The sequence below is a fragment of the Tenrec ecaudatus genome, chromosome 3 (genome assembly GCF_050624435.1).
Source record: "Tenrec ecaudatus isolate mTenEca1 chromosome 3, mTenEca1.hap1, whole genome shotgun sequence".
Taxonomy (NCBI): Eukaryota; Metazoa; Chordata; class Mammalia; order Afrosoricida; family Tenrecidae; genus Tenrec; species Tenrec ecaudatus.
In genome coordinates this window covers 97,588,847-97,601,036 of record NC_134532.1, presented here as the reverse complement: position 1 = coordinate 97,601,036, position 12,190 = coordinate 97,588,847, and the positions used below count along the sequence as shown (strand labels likewise).

The following is a 12,190-nucleotide window of genomic DNA, read 5'->3' as shown; positions in this document are numbered from 1 at the left end:
AAATTTACATCGCTGGCCCCAATCTCACTGCCTACCAGTCTAGCACATAGAACTCAAAAAACAGCAACTCTATAGGACAGAATAGAACTGCCTCTATGGGATTCTGAGACTGTAACTTAGGGTTTTTCCCCAACAGTTTTATTGGCATTTAATTCACATATCATACAATTCAATAGTTCAATCACCTCAAGAAGGGTTATACAGTCATCACCACCATCAGGTTTAGCACATTTTCTTCATTCTTGTACTCATTATTGATAGTGCCTCATTTCCCCCAACTTCCCCTACCATACCCCTAAGGATTCATTCATCCAGTTGAGATTGTATCTCTTACCAGGAGTAGAAACCCTTCTCTTTCTCCCAAAGCTCCGTTGGTGGTTTCAAACTGCCCACCTTGTAATTAGCATCCCAACTCATAACCATTACACCACCAGGGCTCCTAGTAGGTGCTCCACATCCCTCACTACTCCTACCCCTCCCCCCCTCTGAATATCTGCAAGCCTGAAGTTAACAAGGATTTATGGAGAAGGGCAATGAATGATACCTGCAAACCTGTTTGCACAAAACTGATTGCAAATCTGAAAAGTCAGAGGCAAGCCTGGGTAAATCTCGTTCTCTCTAAAATGTAGATGGAGCCGCTCAATGAAGAAGAATCCCTTGGAGAGGTTATTCAAAACCAGATTGCTGGGCCCACCCCCCAAGTTTCTTCGTTGGTCTGGGTGAGGTGAGGCCTGAGAAACTGCATTTTTATCAGGGAGCATGATCTGATCTTCTGGCCTGCACAACCCATGAAGAGTACCAAGAGTGTGGGTGATTTCACTGGGTGAATTTTGCTGAGTAGAAGCGCTGGCAGGAGTGTCTGATCAGCAATGGGTGGAACTAAAGATCTTCATGGGAGGTTGCACGGATTGGGCCAGCAAACTGTGTTTACTCAGAATGGACATGTTTTTTAGAATGATTTGGAGCGAAAGAGATTGTGAAAGGGGGTTAACCAAACTCATAGCCTGTGTGTCGTTTTATTCTCACAGAATTCTGGCACTGTCCCAGGTCCGTTGGGCAGGGCATGCCTGGGGCTCTACGATCTCTACTGTTCCCTATATCATTCTCTAACTGACGACTTGCGTTCATTTATAACCTGTCTGAACCTGAAGTCCTTTAATTTCGCAAGTCCTGTACTAAATGGCCTCCTGGATCTCATACAGCTTTAAAATCACACGAAGATAAGGACTTGGTGCCAGAGAACCAGTTATTACTGCAGAAAAGAAAGGTCACTGTTTCTGGATATTTTCAACTATGTATTCTTGAGGAGCCCTCGTAGCAAAGTGATTGAGCACTCAGCTGTTGACCTAAAGGTTGGTGGTTTCAACTCAGCTTCTCTATGAAAGGACTCGTGGCAGACTATTTCCGCAAAGATTTAAAACCTCAAACCAAACTCTTAGTCACCAAGTTGGCTCTGATTCATAGCTACTCTCCAGCTTTGGAACCCTGATAGGGCAGTTCTATTAACCTGGGGACACTGCCAGGTAAGTGTTGGTCAGACAAGCAAGGTCAATGGTTCAAACTCACCAACTGCTCCCCAGAAGAAACGTGGGGGTCATCCTATTCCCATAAAGATTTCCAGCCTTAAAACCCTACCTTTGTTCTGAGTCAGAATTGGCTCAATGGCAGTGGATTTTGCTTTGTTTTTTGTTATGAGCAGCAAATGGCTTCATCAAAAGAGTAAAAAGGGTCCACAGCCTGGCAAAAACATTTGGGCACTGACATACAAGACAAGGCACTGACTTTTTTTTTTTAAAACAGTTTATTAGGAACTCATACAACTCTTATCACAATCCATACATACATCAATTGTATAAAGCACATTTGTACATTCTTTGCCCTCATCATTTTCAAAGCATTTGCTCTCCACTTAAGCCCTTTGCATCAAGTCCTCTTTTTCCCCTCCCTCCCCACTCCCCCCTCCCTTATGCACCGTTGATAATTTATAAATTATTATTTTGTCATATCTTGCCCTATCCGGCATCTCCCTTCACCCCCTTTTCTGTTGTCCGTCCCCCAGGGAGGAGGTCACATGTAGATCCTTGTAATCGGTTCCCCCTTTCCAACCCACTCACCCTCTAGTCTCCCAGTATCACCCCTCACACCCCTGGTCCTGAAGGTATCATCCACCCTGGATTCCCTGTGCCTCCAGCTCCTATCTGCACCAGTGTACAACCTCTGCTCTATCCAGACTTGCAAGGTAGGATTTGGATCATGGTAGTTGTGGGCAGGAAGCATTTAGGAACTGGGGGAAAGCTGTATTTTTCATCGGTGCTACATCGCACCCTGACTGACTCATCTCCTCTCCTAGACCCCTCTGTGAGGGGATCTCCAGTGGCCGACAAATGGGCTTTGGGTCTCCACTCTGCACTTCCCCCTTCATTCACTATGGTAAGATTTGTTTGTTTGTTTGTCTTTTGATGATGCCTTATACCTGATCCCTTTGACAACTTGTGATCGCACAGGCTGATGTGCTTCCTCCATGTGGGCTTTGTTGCTTAGAGCATGTTCTTTTTTAAAAATAATTTTATTGGGGACTCACATCTCTTATCATAATCCATAAATACCTATATTGTGTCAAGCACAAGGATGGCCCTCTCAGAGGATACTGGTTGTGTGGTTGTGGGCCCGCAAGGATTGTCCTGCAATGGATGGTCTCACAGGAAGCTGTGACCCACAGCAGCTTGGAGTGCCCCAGAGGGTGTGGGGTGCGCCCACTGCAACAGGAGTGCTGTGGAAGGCAGGTGGGTTGTCTGTTTTGGTGTAGAGCACCACAGATGGTGGGCAGAATTGCGTTAGTCAGTCAGATTACTGTGGTCAGGCAGGGGTTCCTGCAGCAGCATGGAGCCCTGGGAGGGTCTGCAGAGCTGCCTTAGGCCATGTAAAGCACTGCAGAAAGTTGGAGGAAGTTCTTTCAGCCATGTGTATGGCCACAGAGGGTGGGCAGGGTATCGCCCAACCACATGGAGCACCGCAGAAGGTAGACAGAGGTTCTCCCAGCTGAGTGGAGTACCACTAAGGAGTTCCTCCAGCCACTAGTGGGTCTTGGAGGTTAGGTGGGAGTTCCCCCAGCTGCTTGGAGGGCAAGTTCTGCTTGCCACATTAGGTGATGGAAGGTGGGTGGGATTTCCCCAGCCAAGTGTAAGGATGCAGAGGGCAGTCAAGAACTTTCCCAGTTGAGTGGATGGAAGGCAGAGTTGCCCTAGGCAGAGGGGGAGTGTCCTGGAGGCCAGCAGTGGCATGTGAAAGGAAAGAGAGGGGAAAAAATCAAAACAAACAAAAACATCCCTCCATATTTGTGGCAGGAAAGAGAGAAGAGAGAGAAAAATAAGGGAAGAAATAGATGAGCCCTAACTGCCTGCCTGTGGGGCTGGAGGGGTTTAAACCCTGTCCAAAGGCGGTAGCAGCTGGGGTTGGGTTGAAGCAAAGCCCTTAGACTGGTCAAAGTAGCTCACTGTCAGATAAAACTGTGTCAGGGCCACAACTGCTAGAGCCAAAGTGGGTGAACAAGTAAATGTGGTGAAGAAAGCTGATGGTGCCGGGCTATCAAAAGAGATAGTGACTGGGGTCTTAAAGGCTTGAAGATAAACAAGAGGCCATCTAGCTCAGAAGCAACAAAGCCCACATGGAAGAAGCACACCAGCCAGTGCGATCATGAGGTGCCAAGGGACCAGGTATAAGGCATCATGCAAAAAAAAAAAAGATATATGTGTGTGTATGCATGTATATATATATATATGTGTGTGTGTGTATGTATATGTATATATATATACCATATTGAATGAAGGGGGAAGTGCAGAGTGGAGACCCAAGGCCCAAGTGTCGGCCAATGGAGATCCCCTCACAGAGGGGTTCAGGAGAGGAGATGGGTTAATTAGGGTGTGAGGTAGTACCGATGAAGAACACAGCTTTCCCCCAGATCCTGGATGCTTCCCCAACTACCATGATCCGAATTTTACCTTGCAGGGCTGGATAGGGCAGAGGCTGTACACTGGTACATATGAGGGCTGGAGGCACAGGGAATCCAGGGTGGATGATACCTTCAGGACCAAGGTTGTGATGGGCGATGCTGGGAGAGTGGAGGGTGAGTGGGTTGCAAAGGGGGAACTGATTACAAGGATCCACATGTGACCTCTTCCCTGGGAGAGGGACGTCAGAGAAGGGGGGGAAGGGAGACTCCGGATAGGGCAAGACATGACAAAATAACGATGTATAAATAAATTACCAAGGGCACATGAGGGAGGGGGGAGAGGGGAGGGAGGGAAAAAAAAGAGGACCTGATGCAAAGGGCTTAAGTAGAGAGCAATTGCTTTGAGAATGATTGGGGCAGGGAATGTATGGATGTGTTTTATACAATTGATGTATGTATATGAATGGATTGTGATAAGAGTTGTATGAGTCCCTAATAAATTGTTTAAAAAAAGAGAGAGAGAGAGAGAGAGAGAGAGAGAGAGAGAGAGAGAGAGAGAGAGAGAGAGAGAGAGAGAGAGAGAGAGAGAGAAAAACTGTGTCAGGGCTAAAGCTAAGCCCAGCTGGCCTCTGCGTTGTTAAGCCAAAGCCCATAGCTCTTTAAAACCTAGTGGATTTGTATCTACTTATATTTATGAAGCTCCTCCTGTGACCTGGAAGAGTGGAGTTTCCCTCTCAGTGCTCTTCTGCGCTGGTTTCTGTGGAGTCCCTCCGATGTGTGTTACTCGGAAACCATCTTGTTGAAAATCACCGTTTTTCGTGTCTTGATCCCTGTCCTTTTCCCTGCCTACCTCCCTAACCTGTTCTCCATTAGTGTCAATGCTATAATCTGTCTCAACCAGTTGTAAAGCTGACAGCATCTCTACATCCCTCTACATTCCGTAACTTGCACTGAATGTTGAAGCCACTCTGTCCAATAAAAGCCATACGTTTTTTTAGTTTTAATTTACTATGGCTTATTTGGAAAGATGCTTCATGCTTTAGCCCACAAAGAATAAATTCCCAGCAATCATCTAAATCCTATCCTTCTACCTTGATGTTGGGGTCTATTACAGAGAGAAAATAGATCCCAAGTTGTTGCATAATTTATAGAGATCCATTTGTTAAAGCTTAAAGAGACAAATGGTGATCTGGATGTAGGAGATGATCCACAAGAGCCAGAATCGTATCCCAGGACCCACAGAAATGGCCACAGATGGACATAGAGAACGAGGGCAATTGTCACCAAAGCATGATGAGTGACAGATGAATTCATCACAGCTGCAGGCAGAACTGCAGAATCAGAAAATGGACAGTGACTGGGGCCCATATACTGCTGCAGATGGGCAACGTGGACGAGATTAGCCCACTTCCCTCCAACCAAGCTAGTAAGGGTATGTGTCCTGACTAGTACCCCAATTGTATTCAGGGCACACCCAGTTGTCCCTAAAGGCAAGGATGCCCCTCATTGATATGGCTAGGAAAGTGGGAGTGTTTCATTTTCAAACACACTCCTCCTGAGAGTAAAACTTTTCATACTGCCAGAAATTACTCAATGGAAGTCAAATCTATGTGGAGACTCAACCATTGACGAGGCCTCTCACTATAAACTGTAGCCTTCCACAAACCTAATGCTCAGAATTTCAGTTCTGATACAGGTGGTTTCAACTGACTTTGGCTAGTACACTTTCCCCACAATGGTTTCATCAGTTACTTCATCCTCATTGTATTTTCCTTCTACCCTCTCTCTGGCCTGGGACAGAGTTTTCCACCTTCCCTCATTCACAAAGAGAGCACCTAGCAAAACCTAGCACTCAGCCCGCGTCGGGTGGGGGGTAACAAATACATGATTGAAAGAACTCAGGGATAGCAACAGGATCAACTAAGAAGGCTCCCGGTTTCATTTCCAGTTGGTTAGATAGGGCACAAAAAGGTGGGTGTGCCCATGTCTTGTGTGGCAGCCCTTCAGCTGCTGGGACCAACAGCTCCCTGAAGGGTCTACCCCCAGGGGGAAACTGGAACTAAATTGCGTCCCATTGCAAGTGTGGGAGGGCTAGACCATACTTACTCCTAGCTCCAACTGCCCCTTGTTCAATCTGTCTCTTTGGTCTTCTGGGAAGATTGGCAAAGGGTCAGGGGAGACTGACAGCTCTCTCTTAATCTTGAAATTCTGAGCCAAATCCACTGCCATTGAGTTGATGCTGCCTCATAGTGACAAAGTCAGGGTAGAACTGCCCTTGTGAGTTTCTGAGACTAGCTCTTTATGGGAGTAGAAACCCCCATCTTCTTTCCTTAGAGCAACTGGTGGTTTTGAACTGCTGACCCTGCACTTAGCCCAACACTTAACCACTCCACCAACAAGGCACCTCTCTCCTAACCTTGCTAGGAATTAATCACATTTCAAGGGATTAATCATCTTTAGAAAGAATTTTTAAAGCTAAAAAGAAAATCTCAATTCTTTTGTTTGCCATACCCTAACCATTCACATACTTTCCCCATCCTACTTGTTCCCTCTGCTACAACACAAATTCAATTGTAAAATGGTCCTATAGTCACCAGATTTATTTTCTGTATGTGTTAAGCTGGGTTCTCTAGAGAAGCAAAACCAGCAGGCTTATATGTGTAAGTATATAGAAAGAGCTTTATATATTTTTAAAATGGTTCGCACAGTTGTAGAAATAGGTTAAGTACAGGCTGGTTCAAGTCTGTCGGTCAAATGGTAAACTGGGGGTCTTTCCTGACCATGTACCTACAAGGGCCACGGAACCAGAAAGCAGGAAGATGAAACAGGAAGGCCACAGGTGGTGCAGAAGTGAATCAATGAATCCCAGGTTGGCAGTCATTAGCGACTCCTGGGATCAGGCAGTATGACGGGAGGTCAGCAAACTAGATGTAGGATGCAGACCAGCAGAAGTGAGCTAGCTTCCCCACAGGTCTGTCCACACCCTGAGAGAAACTTCCCTTTGATTGTATCAAGGCTGTGACCAGAGGAAGAATGTGGTAATCCACCCTGTTCTTCCCACAACTACTTGGCGATTCCATGGAAGGTCCCACCATGGAGTTGACCAAACTAAGATAGATCACATCACGGCAAAATCCTGGCCCAACCAAGTTGACACAAAACCTAACTACCAGGCCAGTGCACAGCATCCAGCCAGAAGTACTGCAGCCACCCCCGATTACAAAGAACCTTCGTTCTCTAATCAGAAGGTCCTCCCCAAAATAGGTGCAGATTTTTTAAAGACTAGTCCTACTGACTCTTTGCCAGCACACTTTTCCATTTCCTGTTTTCCTTCCAGAGTGTGTTAACCCACTGGTCCCTTGTCTGATTTCTTTAGATTTAGGGGTCTAGAGCAGTGGTTCTCAACCTTCCTAATGCCATGACCCTTTAATACAGTTTCTCATGTTGTGGTGACCCCCTCAACCATAAAATTATGTTCGTTGCTACTGTTATGAATCGGGCAACCCTGTGAAAGGGTCATTCGACCCGCCAAAGGGGTCACAACCCACAGGTGAGAACCACTGGTCTAGTAGATCTGACACTCATTTAGTTTTTCCAGGAGGGGTACTGTTCCCTTGGTAATATACTTATCCTTTACCAGTGCTGTATAGTTGTTTAAGTTCTCTTTTTTCCTCTAGAATTTGCCACATGGAGTCCCCACCTGTTGCTGAATCTCCTCGTCACCATAGAGAGACCCTCAATAACAGGTGACAGGTGCACCATCTCTCATGCCAGGTCTCTCCTGGAGCCTAGTTCTTTTATATATATATATATATATATATATTTTCCCAATCGGTTTATTGGCACGTAATTTACATATCATACAATTCAATAGTTCAATCGTTGAATCATATCAAGGAGAATTGTACAATCACCCCAACATCAATTTTAGAGCACCCCCACCCCATGGTGAAATCACCTTCAAAATGAATTGTGCCATAACAATCTGTTCTAGTGCCCCCTCCCCACTCCTGTCTTCAATATTTACTCGTTGTGTTCATCTGGGTTGACTAGAGAAACAAATTCATAGACACTCATGTTTTTAAGGAAGAGCTTTGATACAAAAGCAATTAAATATTGAGAAAACATCCCAGCCCAGTCCAGATCACATCCATAAGTCTGTTACTAAGCTATAAATTCCTCTTCAGACTCCCACAACACATGCAACGATGCTGAATGCAGTAATATCACAGACCTGTGGGTGGAAAGTCTTGTGGATCCAGTGGTGGTATAGCATCTAAGCACTGGCAGGGATCTCCACATGGCTCCTTCAGCTTCAGGACTCTAGTGTGGCTCCATGTGTCTTGTCCACAGATATGTCTCACTGGGAATGAGCATGTGTCCCGCCTCCGGAGAGCTCTTAATCCCCTTAGCACCTCCAAATGAGGCCATCAAGCTGGGACCTGACTGATAGAATGTTAGTCTGGGGACTTTAGAGCAGAGGTCCTTAAACTACAGCCCATGCACCAAGGACATTTATCCAGCCCGCCTGGTGTTTTTGCCGCCACTGCCTGTCCTGGTTAAGTGCGCATCAAGAAAAGATCCCAACACAGTGCTGCCCAAGCCCACAAGTCCAACATTGACCTATGAACTCATATGTCCGACATCAATCCACAAAGTCCTCCTTCATCTCACAAAACAGACACAACGATGCTGACTGTAGGAGGAAAGCCAAGTCAGTGAATGTGTAAGCATTTCAGCGCAGGCAGGGGTCTCCACACAGGTGCTCCAGCACCCAAGGCTGCATCATGGTAGGTCCATGTGGCTTCTCCTTGGTGATGTCTTGCAGGGAAGTCAGCCTTTCCAGCTGAAGCAGAGAACTGCTAAGACAGCTGCACCCTGGTGCGACCGTCACAAAGCAAGAGACCTGAGAACTAGAAAGGCGAGGCTCACCAAGCCATTTATCCCTCTGCCCTTCAATAAACCCCACATGTGTTTATCAGCCAGGTTGGCACAATAAACTAACTAACTCAGATAGGCTAAACTCCAACCCTTGATTCTTAATACACAAATTGACAACAGATTATGTGACTACCACCTTCCCCTCCCCTAATTCCTCCTCCCACCCCTGACCCCCCCACCCCATGTTCCCTCTAGCTCCTTGTATCAGTTATTATCATTATGCAGTCACTCTTCTTGTGTCTTACAGCTGGGAGACCCAACAGAAAACAATAAAACATCATACTAAGGATAAAATCATAATAGTATAAAGACAAAAATACAAATAGGGCATAAGAAGGAAAAGACCCCCATGTTGATTCAAAAAGCCAGGGAAGAAATTTCTGTCATGGAACAAGAGATACTTGCATCCAGAACAAATCATGTCGCTTTCATAGGGAGGTCCACTGGCCATGTGGGGAGTTCAATCTCACATAATCAAGATTACAAAGGGCTCTGCCTGAGAGTAAGGCTGTTGGAGATTCTTGCCTGTGGCTACAGTAGATCCGCCATTTGGAGGCCACTTCTGGGCTGATGAAACCAAGGCTAGTCTCTTGAGGCCCACATTAGGTGCTGATTCTGATATCCCTAGTAAGGGTTTGCACCCTGGTACTTGGATCCATAATCAATGGCCATGAATTTGTGCAGCCAAATTCACTAACTCTAAGTTAGAGAGAAACAAGAAGTTTTATTAGAAGGTAAGACCAGCAGGGAATACAACATCACAGATGGAGCGTTACTTGTGATCAGAATACGTAGAATTTGTACACTTTTGTACTGGAATGCGCACATGGGGGACTTATGTACTCTTCCAAGTATTTTTTTGTTACTCAAATCAGAAGATATTCACCAAACATGGATTGGATGCAGACCACAACAATCAAGTAAAACAATAATAATTTCTTGTGGTATACATGAAATCTTCATGCCTTAATGATCTTCCAGGAGAGCTGTCCAGGTGGCCCTCTTGACCAAATTACCCAGACAATTCCACACCACAGATGTTTTTGATTAATACAAAGAGTTATAAATATTCCATAGAGGCTGGGGCCAGGAACAAGGCAAACATGGAGAATTAGGCTAACTCCCAACAAGCACTAAGTTTAGGTTCATGCTGGATGATGGTATTTAAATACAGTACATCCCCGCCCTGCACGCCAATGGACTCACCACATCCGGGATCACGGAGCGGGGCAGGCGGGCTCGGACCGCAGAGGGTGTGGCTCCGCGGGAGCGTGGGGCCGGAGCTGATCTGATAGCATGGACAGTGAGGTGCAGGGAGATAGAAGGATCTTGGACTTGATCGATGACGCTTGGCATGAAGACAAGCTGCCATATGAAGATGTTGCAATCCCTCTGAACGAGCTTCCTGAGCCTGAGCAAGACAATGGTGGCACCACAGAGTCTGTTAAAGAACAAGAAATGAAGTGGACAGACTTGGCCTTACAGTACCTGCATGAGAACATGCCCCCCATCGGGAACTGACAGCTGGCGCCTTACTTGGGCAGTATGTGTGTGTGCGCGAGTGAGTGTGTGCACACACTTGCGTGTCTTTCTAAAATCTTTCTAACTAAAATCTCTTAGCAAGAAACCAACACCTAAAATATATAACCCCTCATCGATTGTGGCAACAAAGTAAAATGTGGAAATATTCACCAGGAACGCAAGCTAAGTGAGATTTCCCAAGAATGTGGAATATTTGGCTCTTTGCGCCTCCAGTGGTGGATGTTTGAACATGATTGTTAAAACCTTTGCCCTTAACTGATTCTGTCTTCTTGCACATGGACACTTCTCGTTACTTTCATGCACCCTGTGCTACGAGAGGATTGAGGATGCAGTGAGCAAGGCAAAAGAAGCCAGACAACAGTGATTACCTGCTCCTGGACGCCTCTAGAGAAGCAGCCTAGGTGGATGGGGTGGGTGTGCACTAACTAGCTTTCGCGCATGGACAGGTATCGTTGTGGGCCTGTGTTACAGATCTAGAGAGAGCCCACTCACTGATTCCTGTAGCCCCTAAGGTTCCCCATGTGGTTTCAAGCTATGGATAAGTTCTCAGATTAAAAAATCATCTGTTCCTGTCAAATAAATAGATAGATAGATAGATAAATAAATACAGTACATTATTCTAAACCCATGTTCTCTTGTTTGTGTTTCCTTCTCTTTTTTGACATGGAAATTTGTTTATTTCATTCAAGGCTCTTTCAGGTCTTATAACAATTCGTACATCCATTGTATAAAGCATATTTGTATATATGTTGCCATCATTTTCAAAACAATTTATTTCTACTTGAGCCCTTGGTATTAGTTCCTCTTTTTTTTCCCCTCCCGCCCTTGTGACTCCTTGATAAATTCTCCTTGGATCGGGATGTAAACTCTGCCTCAGCTGCTTTGAAGTAGGCAAATCACATCTTCCTCACCTGTAAAATTCTGGTGGTCTAGCCTATCCCGCTGGAGTTGAAGAAAGGGCAAATTGTGAAAGCACTATTCGAACAGTATTTAATAGCAGCAGGCGATCTGAAGCACTTACTATGCAGTATGGATTGCATCTCAATTTAAAGAAACGAAAAATCCTTTGAACTGGATAGACAACATCATGAGAAGTAAAATATTGAAGCTGTCAATAATTTCCTTTGACTCGGATCCACAGTTCATAGCAGCAGCTGCAGTCAAATTAATCGTATTGCATGCAGCAAATCTGCTGCATAAGAAAGAGCAAGGATGTCACATTGAAGACTCAAGTGGGCCTGCCCAAGCACTAGTCTTTTTAATCTCTTCATATGATTTGTGGAACCAGGCAATGCCTAAGGAAGCCTGCAGAATTGTTGCATTTGACTTGTGGTATTGGTGAAAAATAGCCAAACTGCCATGGACTGCCAGTGGGCAAAGCTGTCTCGGAAGACAGAGTGAAAGCAAGGATGGTAAGGCTTCTGTCGCATACGTTAGCCACGTTATCCGGAGACATCAGTCATAAAGAGGAAGGCCTTCCAGGAGACGGACCGACACAGTGGCCGCCACAATGGGCTCAAACTTGGCTATTGGGAGGATGCCGCAGGACCGGTCAAGATTTGTGCACGGGTTCGCCCTGAGTCAGAGCCTTCTCCAGGCACCTAACTGCCGCTGCTTGTTGTTGGTGACCTCCTTGCTAACAAGCGGCAAAAGAGGCAGCTGGCTCCGAAACACCTGCGTCCCCACGTGCGTCCACGCCGCGAGCCCACGGCGCCCTCCTGTGGAGCGTGCGCACAGCGCCGGCTCCGGCGGCCGTTT

The 12,190-nt window shown here is 45.9% G+C and overlaps 1 pseudogene; it reads left to right on the top strand.

Annotated features, from left to right (window-relative positions):
* Positions 1 to 10,186: 10,186 nt before the first annotated feature.
* On the top strand, positions 10,187 to 10,438 carry LOC142443481 (anaphase-promoting complex subunit 13 pseudogene; annotated as a pseudogene).
* Positions 10,439 to 12,190: the final 1,752 nt, after the last annotated feature.